Source organism: Physeter macrocephalus, chromosome 19 (genome assembly GCF_002837175.3).
Source record: "Physeter macrocephalus isolate SW-GA chromosome 19, ASM283717v5, whole genome shotgun sequence".
NCBI classification, from domain to species: domain Eukaryota; kingdom Metazoa; phylum Chordata; class Mammalia; order Artiodactyla; family Physeteridae; genus Physeter; species Physeter macrocephalus.
The window spans coordinates 20,846,396-20,864,465 of NC_041232.1; the positions used below are offsets into that span (position 1 = coordinate 20,846,396).

An 18,070-nucleotide genomic window follows, 5' to 3' on the forward strand; every position below is an offset into this window, starting at 1 on the left:
CGAAGCTCTATTCACGGTCAGGCTCAGGGAACACCTCTGAGAACAGTGTCGTGGACAAGGTTCCAGAGCCTTAAAAGACGGGTCACAGGGATAATAAACCCCGGGAGTGCAATATGGCTAACGCCCTTTCCCACACTGGAAATGTCCAAATACATTCTGCGCTGCTTTGACCTTCCCGTCTGGGACCAAAGCATGGGGGTCCACACCTAGCGATTCTAGGACAATCTGGGGGTACTTCTATCATCCATACTCGGAGTTGGATGCCAGGGGTGAGATCCTTGCAAATAAAACCCTCTGTCCTACAATTAATTCTGCAATTCCCATATTTGTGTTCTTGACTCTTTGCCCCCAAACTCCCTTTCCCTGCGTCTCCCCATGTCTGGCTCTTCTTGATTCGAGTGTCAAGAGGCACCTTCCCTGACCAGGGAGGCCAAGCTGGCCCTCCATTCCCCTAAGCCATCCCTCTCGGTCCACATCTTCATCCTCTTCTGTCTTCTTCATAGATGTTATCGGTGTTTGAGGTTTAGGATTCATCATCTGTGTTCCTCCCCAGAAGGAGAGATCCACGGCAGTAGGCTTCCCGTCAGTTTTGTCCACAGCTGGGTCCCCAGCACCTAGAACGATGCCTGGGGCACTTAGGATTTGTCGAGTGAATGGCTGAAGCCCGTGCTGTAACCTGAGCTACCGGGACCATCTGGTTCTTGAAGGCTGGACGGTTGGAGATGAGCCACACCAGCAGTGAGCTGCACTTTGGTTTGAGGGCGGCCACAGTTGGTGGGAAGGAGCCCCGTGAAGGCGCAGAGGTGGATGGATGAGGAGTTGGGGACAGAGCGCGACAGCCCTCTGTTCCCTTTCCCGGCACCTTTTCTGTCAGTTCTCCAGATCCACCAGGATCTGGCTGAGGTTGTGTTATCTCTTTACGGGAAGTCCTTAGGATTTTGCTGTATGTCTCATCAGTACCAGTCAGTTCCCCGGGGCTTCCGCAGCCTCCTGCTACTTGTGAGGATGAGTGTTGTGCCCTTCTCTCGTGGGCAGCTGTTGGTTCCGAGGGGAGCTAGAAAGTGATGCGATGTATGTTGACCCGCCAGGAGGCTGGAACCAGGACAGGGGTCTGGACCTGCGGTCAGCCCAGGACAGCCCACCGACCAGCCCAGCTTGCCGCCTGCGCCAGTAGAAAAAGTCTTACCGGAACCCAGCCTGTTCATTTGTTCTGAATTGTCTAGGTTTGCTTTAATGCCGTGATGGCAGAGGTGAGCATCTGGGACGGAAAGTGTATCCTTGGCCAGAACTTTAATTTTAGCATCTTGTAATAAAGGAACCGAAGGAGAATACTGGTGAATGGGGACCCTTATTCTGTTGTTACAGGGCTTCAGGGGCTATTGCCTCCTAGTGTGGCCTTTCCCAATGAGACCTGTGCTCGGTGAGACCCTCCAACGCCCTTTGGCCAGAGGTGAACTCTTCTGTCATGATGCTGCCTGAAGACCTAACTCATGGCCCTGGCCTGAGCCGGGTGCTCGTCCCTGGGTCAGGGCGCACGGTGGGATGGGACAGAGCCTAGAGCAGAAGGAGGTGGTGAAACTCGGGCGAGGACGGAGAGCCTGGCAGGACAGGAAAGCAGGCCAAGATACAGGTCGGCGCGGACAGCCTTTCCTCGGCTGCCAGCACTTCCCCGTGGGGCTCGTCTTCTGTCCTGTTCCTGTTCTTAGTGACGGGTGCGTGGTGCGGCCCTGGGAGGGGTCCAGCGGACGGGAGCGTCGCGCTTATTTTGGCTGCATCGCCGGCGCCGCTTTGTTCTCTGTGGCACTCGCCCCGCCATCCCCCACCTCCTCCCCCGCTGGAGCCGTCTGAGCCGCTTGCTTCTCCCTGGCTTCCCCGAGGAGGCATGTCTGTGACGATCGGTGTCTCCCCACCTGGCTGACCTTTACTTAGGGATGCTTTCTCGCATTCGCCTTCAATTCCCACTGGCTGGGAAGTGCCAGCGTTGGATGGTTGAGTGGTGTCATGTATCGCAGTGCATCTCTTGCATCCCTGTGGAGAGTGGCTCTGAAATGCCTCCAAGGGACCAGAGCTATTTAATAAAGTTTGCGGTGGAGCCGGAGTTGGCAGTTCATCTTTCCTCTTTAATCAGTTGTTGTAGCTGCTTTCCAAGCCCGTAACTGCCGCAGAGTGGCCTTCAGGGGAGAAGTTTGCCCGCCGCTCTTAGGGCGTAAGTAACTTTTACGTAATTCTTCCTCCCCCCCCCCCCCACGTTCTTCTCCGTTCCCTTCTCCCCCTCCCCCTCCTTCTACGTCTCAGTGGCAACTAACCCTGGACAACTTATGCGTGATGTGAGGGTGCTGGACTCCTCGTCCATGGAATGTTCACACAAAATTGGGCTTGTTACTGTATCGTAATTCTTCCTCCCCCCCCCCCCACGTTCTTCTCCGTTCCCTTCTCCCCCTCCCCCTCCTTCTACGTCTCAGTGGCAACTAACCCTGGACAACTTATGCGTGATGTGAGGGTGCTGGACTCCTCGTCCATGGAATGTTCACACAAAATTGGGCTTGTTACTGTATCAGAGTCTGCTGAGGAGTGGAAGCCACCTTTGTAGTTAGGACAGAAAAACTTTAAGTGGAAGCACTCAGGTAGGTACACAGGAGGTAGGACAGATGATAAGCCAGGAACGGAACACAGGAGACTCAGGAACCACAGCCGGAGTGGGACTCCACCCACCCCCGGGCTGGGAGGCAGGAGGAGGTGATCCTGGGGCCCAGGGCTGGGGTCCCCTAAGGAGCACCGTCTTTGGGGTCAGCGCCTCTGGGAGCCAGAACCCATCAGGGGAAGGCTTGGGAATGGATCCGAGGGCAGACAGGCTCCGGCCGATGCCCTTTTATTGGACGATGTGAGTCGGAGGTCCCAAGGTGTCCCAGAAGCCTGTGTATTCAGAACGTGGCCACGCTGAGCCTCGCTCCTGCTCTCGTCTTCTCATGGCTCACCCTTGGCCCGGGCCGCTCCGTTTGGTTGATTTCTTGTCTCTTTCACCTTCAGAGCCGACTCTCACAGAGGGTTCTCCTGGCCACTCCAGCTAAATTCGTTCTCTCTTTCGTCTATAGTTCATGCTTATCTACGTGATGCTTTGTGCACTGCCTGTCTCAGTCTGGCTCCGATCACGAGAAGGAATTTGAGCAGGGAGAGGTTGATATAAAGGATCGTTAATCATAACAGGGGCTAGAGTAATGAGAGATTGCTTGCTAAGAAGTGAAGAGAACTCTGGAGAATCTGGGGAAGGCAGAGTCAGGAGCCTCCACTGCCCTGGGGTGGAGATAGGGCGTGTGAGCCAGAGGCCTTCCCCCAACCCTCCGAGATCCAGACCTTGCTGGAGAGGGTACCCTCACAGCCCACTGAATGAGGAGAAGCTGCTGAGGTAGCATACCAGTGGAGATTGCTGGAAGTCTGGGGACAGCTGTCCACAAGGAGCTGTCTCGTCAGAAGCACCTGCTACCAAACCACTCAAAGTGGATGCTGGTGAAAGCTGCAGGTCACTGGGTGCTGCAGGAGCTGGATACAGGGGTGGGGGGGAAGCCACCAGTGCTGGAAGAGTGCCCCAGAATCAGAAAGCAAACACTTTCCTACTGAAGTGTCTCTCCAGCGCCCCCTACTGACGTAGCGTAACTCTTGTCCATTGGCAAAGGACAGCTGTTAAAGGCTCAGATCCATTTTCCCAGAGCAGGTCATGAGGGGTGCATTTGGAGCGAAGAGGCACTGAATTGATGACCAGAATACTCTCTGTCTTCCTCCGCTGGATCACAAGCTCCCTGATGGGAGGGACCCTGTTTGTTTTCCCCACCAGATGTTTTCTCAGCACCAAACATGGTGCGTGTTGCACAGTATCTGCTCAGCAAAAGAGCAAATGGTTACATTTACCATCAGAACCTGAACCCACTAGCTGGATAGCCCTCATTTGCTGTATTAGTTTCCTTTTGCTGCTGTAACAAATCACCACAAACTTAATGCTTTAAAGGAGCACAAATTTATTATCTTAGAGTCTGGAGGTCGCAAGTCTGAAATGGGTCTCACGGGGCTAAAATCAGAGTGTCAGCAGGACTGTATTCCTTCCGGAGGTTCTGACGGAGAAGCTCCTCCAGCTTCTAGAGGCTTCTAGCATTCCTTGGCTCATGGCTCCGTATCACTCAGACCTCTGCTTCCCTCATCACATCTCCTTTTCTGACCTTCCTGCCTTCTTTTCCTTGTAAGAACCCTCGTGAATACATTGGGTCCACCTGGATAACTCAGGATCATCTGCTCATCTCAAGATTTCTGACTTTCCTGTTTGCCGTGTAAAGTAACACATTCACGAGTTCTGGGGATTAGGATGTGGACACCTTTGGGGGACTGTTACTTTCCTACCACTTGCCGTAGGCAGGATCCCAACTCTCCCTGTCTTGGTCTTGCTCAGGCTGTGCACAGTGCCCTCCATGCCTCCTCCCACGACCTTCTTTCATCAACACCCCTACCCCAGGCTATTCCCTGAGGAGCCCTCTGGACCTCAGGGTCCTCCCCAGCCACCCAGCACCTCTGACAGCTCCAGGCTCCTGGGGACACCACACTCCTTCACCAGGGAGGCACAGCAGAGCTGCCGCAGGCGTGGTGATCACAAATCCCTTAGTTTACACACACAGCCTCGCCGCAGGGAGGATGTGGACCACCACGGGCTGGGGCTGCATAGGCTCCTGTAATAGCTCCACAACTTCCTCCTCCAACCTCAGGGCCTGGACGGCGGAGCCAGCTGGCCTCTTGTTCCCTGTGTAGCCTCAGAGCAGTCACCTAAAATCCCTTTGCTTTAGTTTCCTGCGTGTGAATTTCCAAGTGAGACTACTTCTCCTGTCTATTGCGCTGGGGTGTCAGATGGACCAAATGAGATACAACAAAAACAAACATGCTTAAAATATCAAGGCAAATATAAAAGCCCTGTATGCAGTGGGAAAGTGTCCCAGATAGATTGGAGCAGATTCAGCTGTTATGTAGAACTAATGACCCTCCCTACCTTGCCAGTTTTGTTATCCTATTGATTTACCTGGTTGCGGGGCGGGTGTCCATACTGACAAAATTTTCAATTCTTTTCTCCTTTGAGGTAGTTGGCAAGGAAATTTTTTGGTCAAGAGTACAGGCTCTTGGGCCAACCTGCCTAGATGGAAATTTGGACCCCAGTGTTTACTAGTTTTGTCATCTTGGGCAAGTCACTTAACCTCTCTGAAGCTCAAGCTTCGTCATCTGTAAAAGGTAAAAATGAGGTTGCCTGCCTCTTAGAGTTTTATGAGGATTAAAGACATACTGCAGGAACACAGCTGACAAAAATCCAGGGGAGGGAGAGGACCCCAAACTCCCCGTGAGATCCACTCCCTCCACCCCCAGTTCCACTGAGCTCCTCAGCCTTTGCTTAACCCACGTTATTTAATAAACTCAAGTGTCTATTGTGGAAAAAAAAAAAGAAGAGCGCGTTGGCCTGGCACGTTGTAAGCACTCAATCGTATTTAGCCATCGTTATTTTCATCATTGCCATCGTGCTGTCTGACCACGTGTAAGTGTATGTGTCAGATTTTGGTGAAGGTCAAATAGAAGTTCAGTCTCAGTACGGGTGGTGGATTCTCCACCTAGGTGAAAGAAAGAGCTCGATTTGATGAATCAGATACAGCGGTGGTGCAGGATGGGGAGGAGAGGCGATGGTGGGTAGGTGGTCAAGGCAGCTGCTGCCCACTGAACACCTCAGTCAGCCTCACAGCACCCTCTGAGGACGGACTGCTGTCCTGGGATTCAGCCCCGGTATTGTGGTTTAGAAGTCTGCTGCCACGGTGTGTGACCCTGTGTAGTGTGGGGTGCCGTGGACACCCCTTGGGTAGCAAACCAACCTCTACTTCAAGAAGGTAAATATGCAGCTTTAGGGGAAATCATGATAGAGCTGGGGAGAGACCCCAGGCATGGAAGCCAGGGTGGGGGCTGATGCAGTAGTCCAGGCAGGAGGCTCTGTAGAAGGACAGAGAGTGGTGATGGACTCATCCACCCGCCCATCCCTGCGTCCATCCATCCGTGCATCCATCCATCCATCCATCCATCCATCCATCCACCCATGCATCCATCCATCCATCCATCCATCCATGCATGCATCCATCCATCCATCCATCCATCTATCCATCCATCCATCCACCCATCTATCCATCCACCCATCCATCCATCCATCCATCCATGCATGCATCCATCCATCTCTCCAATAAAAAGCTGCATCTCAGGCCCTGCCCCAAGCACTGGGATTCTGAAGAGAGCAAGGGGGGTGCACAGACCCTCCTTTTAGCTGTTGAAGTTATGCGCACTTTGCCACACCGAGTCCCCCGAAACCCCATGGTCAGGCTCTGCAGACCAAGCTGAATGATTCCTGCACAACTTTTGCTTCAGATTTTGGGAGGATGTAATCCAAATGGCACTTGCCTGGGAACCAGATCTGCTGAGTCCCAATCTTGGCCTGACCACTACTATTCATTCCATCTATCCATGCATCCATCCACCCATCCATCCATCCACCCATCCATCCATCTATCCATCCATCCATGCATGCATCCGTCCATCCATCCATGCATGCATCCATCTATCCATGCATGCCTCCATCCATCTATCCATCCACCCATCCATCCATACATCCATCCATCTGTCCCTCCATCCATGCATGCATGCATCCATCTCTTGGTCCATTCGTCCACCCATCTGTCCATTCATCTGCCCATCCATCCATCCATCCATCCGATGGTCCATCGATCCATCCATCGAATGATCCATCGATTGATTGATCCATCCATCCATCCATCCGGTCAATCATTATACAATCGACCACTTATTAAGCATACACTGTGTGCTGGATTCATTACTTTTTGGTGCATGGAAAGGGATAAAATGGAACTGATGGAAATTTTGAGTTGATCACCAGGCCTTGGAAACCATTGTGTCTAATGTTTCCATTTTAGCAGGCAGCACAGATGGTCAGCACCTTCAAAAATCCCGTCTTAAAAAGCACAGTCAAAAAAGAGGAGTGTCACAACCTAGGGCAATAACGATGTTCTCTGCATCATCTTTAAAATCTAAAATTTAAAAATCGTCTTTGCGCTGCAGGGAAATGCCAACTTTGTTCCTGTTTCTTCTCCCTTCATAAAGAAAAGCCCTTCTTTTCTTTATGAAAGCATGAGTTTTCTTTTCTGCCCCCCCCGCAACTCTGTCCCTCATTCCCTTTCAATTCTCTGCAGTTTTATGTCCAATTACCGAGCTTTGAGCTTAGAGATTTATTTCCGTGGGTGGCTTGGAGTTTAGGGTTGCAGCCCACCACTCCACTACAGTTCTTAAAACTAAAAAGCCCAGCTCTACTCATGCAGATAAAAAACACATTATCTTTCAAAAAGTTGGAATCAAAAAATGAACCTGCTCAGTGAGTTTCTAAGCAACTGGGCACACATGCATGGAAAAAGCAAGAGATAATCAGACTCCTTTTTAGCCGTATTGGCCTGAAACTTTACAGCAAGGCCTGGGCACAAATACTTCTTTATTTCAAATAATATTTGTGTGTCTACTCTGTGTTCTAGTGAATGACGATGAACAGACAACACAGAGTCTCAGCCCTCCTGGTGCTTACATTCTAGGAGAGGAGAGTACAGAACATAAGAAACAAGTACATCTGATCACTTCAGACAACGATGTATGGAGAAATTCATGCCGGGTCACAGAACAGAGACACTGGGATGGAGGTGTGGGCAGCGCTAAGTGATCAGGAAGCTGTCTAAGGATCTGGCGTTTGCTCTGAGAACTAACTGATGAGAAGGAACCGGCTCTAGAAGGCTGTGGAGGAAGAGCGTTGCAGGCGGAGGGGACACTATGCATCTTCAAGCAGGATTAAACTTGGTTTATTCGAGGAACTCAAAGAAGGCCAGGCTGGTGGAATGTAGACCACAAGGCGGGGGTCGGGGGCGGGGCAGGGGAAAGAGATGAGATTGGAGAGGAAGCCAGGGGCAGCTTTTGCAGGCCTTGGTAGTAACAGATAACCTTTCCTGGGCTTTCCAGCGTCCAGCTATTGGTGTCTGTATTAGCCTCCTCTTGCTGCTGTGACAAATTACCGCAAACATAGTGGCTTTAAACAACACAAATCTATCTTACGGTTCTGGACGTCAGCAGTCAGAGATGGGTCTAGAGGACAAAATCAAGGTGTCAGCAGAGCTGCATTATTTTGGAAGCTCTAGGGGAGACTCTTTTCCTTGCCCTTTCCAGCTTCGAGAGGCACCCGCATTCCTCAGCACATGACCCCATGTCACACATCCCTGTGACCTCTGCTTCTGTTACCGTGTCTCCTTCTCTGACTCTGACCCTCCAGCCTCCCTCTTGTAAGGACCCTTGTGATCTCACTGGGCCACCTGCATAATGCAGGACACGCCGCCCAGCTCAGGATGCTGAACTGAATCACATCTGCGGAGCCCCTCGGTTGTGTAAGGTCACATAGTCACAGGCTCTGTGTCAGGCAGCGCCTCCAGAGCTGTGTTCAGGTCCTGCCTCGGACACTTGGCAGCCGCGTGACCTTGGGCAAGTGACTTAAGTGTTCTGTGGTGGCTCAGTTTCCCCATTGGGAAAATGGCCCAGGGCTGTGGTGAAGTCACATGTGGGAATTTCCCAGAATAGAGCCTGGCGTTAAATTAGTTGTCAGAAATAGGAGTGGTGGCCCTTAGCTCAGGACAGTAGTAGCACACAGAGTGGAGAAGAGAAGGGACTTCTGGCACCGTGGTATTTTGAGGTCATTGGATTAGACAAGACACAGGTGTGATGTGTAGAGAGAAGTTTTCACAGTGGGAGCCTGCAGAGCCGGAGGGGGACCGTGTCAGGGGAGCCCAGGCTGATAAACCTTTTTTTTTTTTTTTTTTTTTTTTTTTTTGCGGTACGCGGGCCTGTCAGTGTCGTGGCCTCTCCCGTCGCGGAGCACAGGCTCCGGACGCGCAGGCTCAGCGGCCGCGGCTCACGGGCCCAGCCGCTCCGTGGCACGTGGGATCCTCGCGGACCGGGGCGCGAACCCGCGTCCCCTGCATCGGCAGGCGGGCTCTCAACCACCGTGCCACCAGGGAAGCCCCTGATAAACATTTTGACTCTAGCTTGCAGGTGGGGAGCTATATCTCTGAAAGATCTGTCTCCCTTTCTTTTTCTTCGATTCGTGCTCCCATAAGAGGGAGGGGTTCCCCCTCCCCCTCCCTCTCCCCCTCCCCGCCGCCCAGGGCAAAGCCATATGAAACCATTTTGGTTCATTTGTTGGCGCTCTGCTCCCTTGCTGTCTGGCTCCAGGCTGCTGGTCCAGCGGCTTCCATTCACTCTGCTTGCCTTGTTGAAACTCCAAGTGTTCTGTACTCCCTGTATTTTCTTGGGATGATAGTCCTGATGGCACAAAACCATCAGGGACTTCAATCTCGTGAAGCTCCTGCTTCATGACACAGAGCACCTCTCTCCCTCCCTCTGTGCTGTTTTCTTCTTGGCCCGTTTGCTTTGCATGTGGCCCAGGATTCAGAGGGGGGCAGACTTTGTCCTGGGAGTTTCCAGCCCAGATCCAGCTCTAAGGAGGTATGTTTCGCCCCAGGCAACGTCCAGCAGGCATCTCCTGGGCCTCTTGGGGTCTGTTACAGCTCCAGGGGGTCTTAAGTAATTAAGTCGGTAATTCAGAAAGCTTTGAAGGCTTGTGGATAGGTTTTTTTTTCCCCCTGTCCTTTGTCTTTTGTTTTGTTTAAAACTTAAAAGTAAAATCTATCTAAGTAGCGCCTGAATGCAGCCTCCTAAAATCTTACCGGTAAGGCTCAAGGGTTCATGGACTCTACCCGCCATTCCAACCCCCTTCCCTAAATGAACTCCGTTTTATCCTTTTATTTTTTTCATCCAGGGCTTTGTATCTACCTTCGTACACAGATATGGGGCCGCAAACAACAAAGGGTTTTGTTTTCTACCGTGGCTGTGTGTGAAAACAAAGGGCACTGTGCTGTGTATCACATTCTGTACAGCCAACACTATGTCTCGGAGGCTTTTTTTCATACCCATGTGAATACAGCTGCCTTGTTCATTTTTTAAAGAACTGCTCTTTAGTAGTCTGTGGTCGGCTATTCCATAGTTTATTTCCCTACTGGTGAATATTTAGGTGGTTTCCATTTCTTTCTTTTTTTTCTTTTCTCTCTCTCTCTTTTTTTTTTTTCTACTACCATGAATCTTGTAAAGCTCCACCTGGTTTAGAGGTGAAAAGTGGGTTCTAGATCATGTGCCAAAAGGTGTAGGGGCTGTTAGAGGCAAGAGAGAAACTGGTGATCAGTCAATAGTCTGTTAGATTCCTGGGGCTGCCATGAAGAATTACCACCAACTGCATGGCTTAACACAACAGGAGTGGATTCTTTCATAGTTCTGGCGGCCAGAGCTCTAAAAACAAGGTATCAGCAGGGCCCTGCTGCCTCTGATGACTGAAGATTCGAGGTTCTCCCTTGCCTTCCAGCTTCAGGTGGCCCCAGGCATTCCTTAGCTTGTGGCCACATCACTCACATCTCAGCCTCTGTCGTCTCAGGGCTGTGTGTGTGTCTGCGTCTCTGCGTGTCCCCTCCTTAACAGTACACTGGGCATTGAATTTAAGCATCCGGTATAACCTCATCTTAACTAATCACATCTGCACAGACCCTTTTTCCAAATAAGGTCACATTCTGAGATTCCAGTGGACATGAATTTTGGGGGGGGGTACACTATTTAACCTACTACGGGGGTAAGAAGCGGGGAGGGGCTACACATAGGCCACCGACTTGCCGACTAAGATCTGGGTGGTAATTGGAGCAGCCCCATCCTGCACCTTCAACATCTTCAGTGCGATTTGATGTTCTGGAAAATGACTCTCAAAGGCTATTAGGTCTTTAGTCATTAACTCAGCTACAAAGCCTTCCCATTCTGTAGTGTCGATTAGACTCCATTTACGAGGAAAAGAAAGAGATTCCAATGCCTCTGAAAGGTACGTTTGTGGAACCCTGACTTCAAAAGTCCATTCAGATGACCCACGTCCCTTTTCTTCCACCAAAGCTAGTGAGTCGGTATAATTACTTGTTGGAGATTGCATACAACACCTTGCTGTAGGAATCCAGAGTAAACCTGACTCAGCTCTGTCTTTGAGGCTTTTCTTATATACAAAAAAGAGCAAGGTGGTCTGCAAACAGTCGTTCCCTTGGCTATATAGTCAGAGTTTCACCTGATTGATCCAACCTGTTCACAGCTGAAAGGAGCAATTTTAGACTGTCCAGGAGAAGGTATGTCCGGGGGACATACTTTACAAATGACCAGAAATAACCATCTTGGTCAGATGACATTGAAGCCACACACTTTGTAAGTGCCACCATATGCACCTGTCCAAGTGCGGGATACAGGTCAACTCCCCACAGCCGAGCGTTACCCTGGCACGTGGTGCCAATGAGCGTATTCAGTGAACCTGTCGCCGCGGTGGCCCCATAGCTGGATGTAGCTGTTCTGTCATTTCCTAACTTACTTAAAAATAACAGTATAAAAAGGATTGCCCTTGGAGAGTGAACTGGAGTCAGCTAAGTGGAAAAGGAGAAGGAAAAAACCCATTAAGATGTTTGGTTCCATTGACCCGTGTCTTTCTGGCAAACCTTTGCTGACATATAATATCTGAAGATGAATGGGAAAAACAGACCCAAGAAGCAAGCCTAGGAATGAAACTGGTGGCTGTCAGTTGAAGGAACAAAGTGATGGAAGTCTGGGTGTTTCTGTTACAGTAATGTGACATGACAAATTTCCAAGGCTCTGTCAATACCATGAATATTTATGACCTATCTATCTCACCAAAAACCTCCGTCAGGCGGCACATCCAGCAAAGACTCCTGCTCGGGAATTATTCTGTTTTGTTGGGTGATGAGCCCCGAATGACAAAATTGAGAGCAATTATGTGAAGGGTTTGTGCTTCTGTTTAACAGGGAGGCTGTATTCTGAAGAAATAAATTTCTTTTTGAAAAAAAATCTCTTTTACTGTTGGCGGGTGAACTGGACTATTTGTCACAAGATGGAGCTGCCCATATGCAAGTGTTTCTGGGTACTGACCTCCAGGGGCCTCCTCTGAGACTCAGGTTCCTGTTTTGTTTGCTTGTTTGTTTGTTTTTAACATCTTTATTGGAGTATAATTGCTTTACAATAGTGTGTTAGTTTCTGCTTTATAACAAAGTGAATCAGCTATACATATACACATATCCCCATATCCCCTCCCTCTTGCGTCTCCCTCCCACCCTCCCTATCCCACCCCTCTAGGTGGTCACAAACCACCTAGCTGATCTCCCTGTGCTATGCCTATGCGGCAGCTTCCCACTAGCTATCTGTTTTACATTTGGTAGTGTATATATGTCCGTGCCACTCTCTCACTTCGTCCCAGCTTACCCTTCCCCCTCCCCCTGTCCTCAAGTTCATTCTCTAGTAGGTCTGTGTCTTTATTCCCGTCCTGCCCCTAGGTTCTTCATGACTTTTTTTTTAGACTCCATATATATGGGTTAGCATACGGTATTTGTTTTTCTCTTTCTGACTTACTTCACTCTGTATGACAGACTCTAGGTCCATCCGTGAGGTTCCTGTTTGAAATGACAAACCAGAGTCCTGGCAAACCAGAGGACTTTGCCCACCTGTGTGCTGGTCAGTGAAGGGACAACCCCTTCTCCACAGCTGGGGAAGTGTGGAGGCGTGTGTGCTTAAGAGATGTCAAGCTGCCACAGCTCGGATCTAACCTGCCATTTACTTAACCTTTGTGATCTGAGCCGGCCTTTGGAGCCTCAGTCATCCTATCTGCAAAAGGGGTATGTAATATAATTCCTACTAGGACAACCTCAACAGGTTACTTTGAGGATTAAATGAGGCAACATTATATGTGCAGTTCTTGTTACAAAGAATACGATAGATGTCATCAACTTCTTTTTATTAGTAACCCAGCCTGCTTAAATGGGAGACATTTAAGAATAGTGGTGAAATTTAAAATATTTCCTAACAGGGTGTCATGGCCACTGACCTCACGTGACCCATGGGACTAGATGCAGCTTGTAAGTAATTGTCGAAGTCCCTCCCCTCCCCCCAGGGCACACCAGCTGTACATCGGCCCCGCCTGAGAGAAACGGCAAGTTAAAGTTCAATGCTTTTTTTTTTTTTCATTGCATAGCTTATCGCAGAGTCCAGCACATCTTTTTCTAAATAACTTTAATTTTGCAAACTGCCAAGATGGCGTTTTTGATTGGCTTGAGCTCTTTTTCCGAGGAGAGGGGACCACAGGCGGCAGTCCCCGGGGTGCCCACTAGATGGCGCTCACAGACCGACCAGCTCGTGGCCGCGCTGGGCCTGCGCTCCCCTCCCCCAGAAGGCTCCCGAACACACCTGCCCCGCGGCCCAGTCTTCTCCCCAGTCAGCTGACTGCTTCATCCAGCCCTTTGGTCACTTTCGAGTCCCGGTCGCCTCGGGACTCGAAAGTGTGTGAAATGAAGGCCCCTCCCGCAGCCCCACCCGGCGCTCAGCACAGCACCTGGGACGCACCTGGCCCGCACCTGGGACGCACCTGGCCCGCGGCCTCCGGGGCACTTGGACAGGTGCTGCCTCTCCGCCGGCATCACCGCCCGCCCCGTGGCTGGATGGAGCCTGCGGGCGGCTGCTTTTCTTGCAAGGCTTTATCACTGTAATGTGAAATAATACATATTCATTATAAAAATGTTAAACATAATAAAAACCCCAACACCCCCCATATGACATTAGTTATATTGGAGAATCATCTTTCGGGGCGGCCTACATCCATGAATCCGCAGCGAGAGGAGTGGCTGGCTGGATAAGTAGACGGTGGTTGGACGCCATATTTTATAGCAACGAAATCCTACTCTAAAGCTGTATTTTATTCGTGAGGGTGTTAAATTCCTTTTTATTTATAGATCAAAGAGGACAAAGAATCCAAAGTAGAGTTGTCGTATTTCATAAAAGAAATGAGCAGAAATAGAAAAATTAGCTGACAAGAAGAGATTTTGACTTTTAAAATACCTTGGTAAATTTAAGAAAGAAAGGTTTGTAGAAAAAAATCATACCGAGGTTTGGAACGATTATTATTATTACTATTATTCTTATTACTGTCACTATGCTGCTATTGTCGCCTCCACGTCCATCACCACACCATCTCTATTTCTTCCATGACACAGTTTTAGCCGTGACGTCGGCTCCTTGGTTTGAAAGTAGAAGAAACGGCACGCTGAGATTTCTTGCCGTTTCCCCCATCCGGGTATTTACTGGTTTTGCAAGTTTTACATTGTTAAAGCCTGTAACGTTGATACCCTCGGTGGAGCCTAGTTGCTACATTCCTTCACTGTTAACTCTCTGACTGTGGGAAGCCGGTCTTGCTTGCTTCATCCGTTACCCCCCAGCCATCTGGTGCTTTCCATCCTCCGAGGTGGTGCATGTCTTTTATCTGCCGATGGCCCTTTTTTGTTGTTGTTGGGGGATTACATTTTAATTCCTTTATTCCCACTGTAATGTGATCTAGAGGATGAATGAGGTTAGTCCAGTGGTTCATCCACCATAATCCCAACCTGCTTTAGAAACCGTAGAGCGCGGTTCCGATTTAACGGGTAGGTTGTCGGTCCTTCCTTCACACGCCTGCCTGTGTGCCAGGCACGGGGGTGGGAACCAGGACGGAGGAAGGACACAGTTCTCGGCATCCGTGATGTCAGCAAGGACTTTGTGCCCAGGAACAGAATTGTGTGTGTGTGTGTGTGTGTGTGTGTGAAATTGCTTAACAGAAGGATGAAACAGACCGAGGACGACCCTGCCCCGTCCTCCTCGGGGTGGTGATGCGCCGCCGCTCGGGGCGGTCACACGTCAGAGCCGAAGCGAAGCTGCTGGTAATGAGGAGGCGCGGTCTCCAGGGAGGAGGCCATCGGTGTGCGTCTCCCAGGTGGAAAGGGTAAAGGCCAGGGAAACAGCAGGGGGCGCAGCGCGTGGCCAGGTTCCCCCGCCTGGCGGCTCCACGGAGCTCTTGTCTTTGGGGTCCTAAGCCTCCCGAGGACAGGCACACGGGCACACGTTTATAAAACGCCGCGGTGCCTGCAGTGCTGCAGATACCACAGGTCACCGGGCTTCACATCAGCTTCTCCAGGACCAGGTTCACGTGTGGATGGGTGGGTGGTGGGTGTGAGAGCAAAGAAGAAGGATGGAGACAGGAGAACGGGCTCATTCCCCTCATCTCCCTAGTCCTAATCTCCAAAAGGCAGTGCGATTGGGTTTGAACCAGTTGGGTCATGATTTTTATATCTGAAGGAAAGACCCTGACATCAGTGGATAAGGTACACATGATAGAACCCAGAGAGGAAAATTGCAAACAAGGCAAAAAAAAAAAAACCCAAAGCAGGATCTCTAACAGATGCCCGCACTCCCATGTCCACTGCGGCAGTATTCACAATAGCCAAGACTGGAAACAGTCTAAAGGTCTCTCGGCAGCCGAGTGGATAAAGTGGTGGAGACATCCAATGGAATATGACACGGCCTTAAAAAAGAAGGCAATCCTGTCCTATGCAATGACAAGGATGAACCAGGAGGACATGACGCTAAGTGAAATAAGCCAGTCACAGAAGGACAGATACTGTATGATCTCACTTAAGTGAGGAATCTACAATATCCAACCTTGTAGAAGCAGAGAGTAGGATGGGGCTGGGGGGAGGAGTAAATGGGATGTTGCTATTTAACAGGTATGCAATTTCAGTTATGCAGGAGGAATAGGTTCTAAAGGCCTGCCGTACAGTTACTGCGATGGTCCAGGCAGGACGGGACGGGGCTTACGCTGGGAAGGGCACTGAGACAGTATCAAGGAGCAGAACTGCAAGTGTGCTTTTTGATGGGGAGCCTTCAAGCTGGTTCCTTCTCTTGCCCTGCAAGAGAACCATTTGAGGATTCTGGATTTCATTATGAATTAGGAATAAAGCATTGATAATCAGCTACGTTTGTTGTTACCAGAGATCCCCTTTAAATTTGCCTCTACGTAATAGGAAATGGTTAGCCCGAAGGAAGTTTCTAAGAATAGATGATTGGATATCAGCTACGTTTGAAAGTGTCACTGCACGAGGCGGACTTTGTCTGCTGTTGTGATGTGTTGTTTATCATTGTGGAGATAAGTTGTGCTTCTTGTGACGATAAGCAATGTGTTGCAACAGTTGCCAGGTGTTTACGGGTTAATCTCTGAGATTAATGAAGGCTGTTGGTCCCCCGGGAGCCTGCCTTCCCGGCTCTGCGGAGGCACCCACACTCTGAGGTCTCAGCCTGCCTTTCAGGTCCTGCTGTGGGTCAGGGTGTTCTCGGAGAGGGTGCTTATTCATGGCACAGGCATCAGAGGTGGAAGCTAATTGTGCTTGTTCCTACTCAACTGAGGCAAGAAGGTGGGAAACCTTCAGTCAGCAATGCCCTCCTTGGCAATGGATTTCAGCCCTCTCTGCTCGGTGAGAACATGGCAGAGAGCTTCTGTAATCTCTCAGGAACACTTGGTCACTCTATTCTCTTGATCTAAAGATCACAGATATGACGGAAGGTCTTCAGCACTGGCCTGGGAGACACATTTTATTTTTTAGTTTATTCCTCTTTTGCTCTTTTCCTTAACATCTCTGTTTTCGTTTCCTTTCTTGAAAATTCAGATTCTGCTAAAACGAACTATTGTAGCCATTTAGCAAACCTTTTCAGATAGGTTAATGCTTCACTGATCATAGATGTAGAACACCCAGAATAGGGAAAGTTAATGCCGTAAAGAGTATTGTATTATTGTATTAGGATATGGAGGGGATTTCAGAGTACAGATGCTCCCAAACCTTCAAGAACATTTAGCAAGCACTGTGACAGTTGTCATTTTATTGTCTGTCAGCTCCTACTCTGCCCTTCTCTTCCTGCTGTGGGATCTTGGAGCTGGCCCCTGCAAACATTTTTTTCCTTTGCCAGCTGGTGCACTGTTGGGGTTCTCCAGCAGAGGCCGCTGGAGAGACAGGGCAAGATGTAGCAGGGGCCAGGGTTTTCTAACTGACTTCAGGATGGTCTCGTTTTTGTCGCCTGTGGCACAGCTCCCAGCAGCATGAAAAGACACTGTGGTGTTCATCGTCCAGTGAGTTTCACTGGCCCACACGTGGGTGACTTCCTGCTCGCCTGCAGGGGGCCAGCTTGCCCACGGCACCCAGCGTACTCTCCATCAGCAGCGGGCTGCAGCCACCTCCTCTGCAGTGAGTCTGAATCTCAGCCTTGGGGAGAGGATGCTCTTCATGTTTTATCCTTTCTTGGGCACTCCCCCAGCCCTAGAGCTGGTCACTGGGGCTCACATTTGCCATTCTTAGATTCTCTAGACTTCTTTTCTTCTCTTGTAGTTACCCACCTTTCACTAGTTGGAAATTCCCATCTTAATTTTTTCCTGATCAAATGACTGATGTGGTTTCCGTCTCCTGACTGGACTCTTAACTGATATATTACCATATATGGTTATGTATTAACATCAAGAGACATTAGTGGTTATCTCCCATAACCAATTCTGATTTGACTGATCATGTTTCAGTATGTTTCCCCAGGATCCTTTCAGGCTACCTTTTCAGTGAAGGAAAGCATAATTTTCTTTAAGCTTACTAGAATATTACAGATCCTGAAAAGTAATCGCACCATTTCTTTTCTGAACACTTGATGGTTTAGGCTGGAGACTCTTACTCTTCAGTTCCAGAATCATGTAGGGAGCTAGTTTTTTGTGTTTTTTTTTTTTTAAAGTAATATATGTTTAATCAAATGCCTATAAAACATAACATTTATATCAACTAGTCACTTGCAACTCAACTCAGTAGGGGAGCTGGTTTAAAATGTGGATTCTCAAAACGACAATGAGGTATCATCTCACACCGGTCAGATTGGCCATCATCAAAAACTCTAGAAACAATAAATGCTGGAGAGGGTGTGGAGAAAAGGGAACCCTCTTGCACTGCTGGTGGGAATGTAAATTGATACAGCCACTATGGAGAACAGTATGGAGGTT

At 49.6% G+C, this 18,070-nt stretch overlaps 1 protein-coding gene across 1 annotated transcript in view; it reads left to right on the forward strand.

Annotated features, from left to right (window-relative positions):
- Positions 1–18,070, forward strand: part of LOC102980712 (transmembrane protein 132B) — a 264,321-nt gene that overhangs the window by 177,214 nt on the left and 69,037 nt on the right. The gene's annotated exons all lie outside the window — the stretch shown is intronic.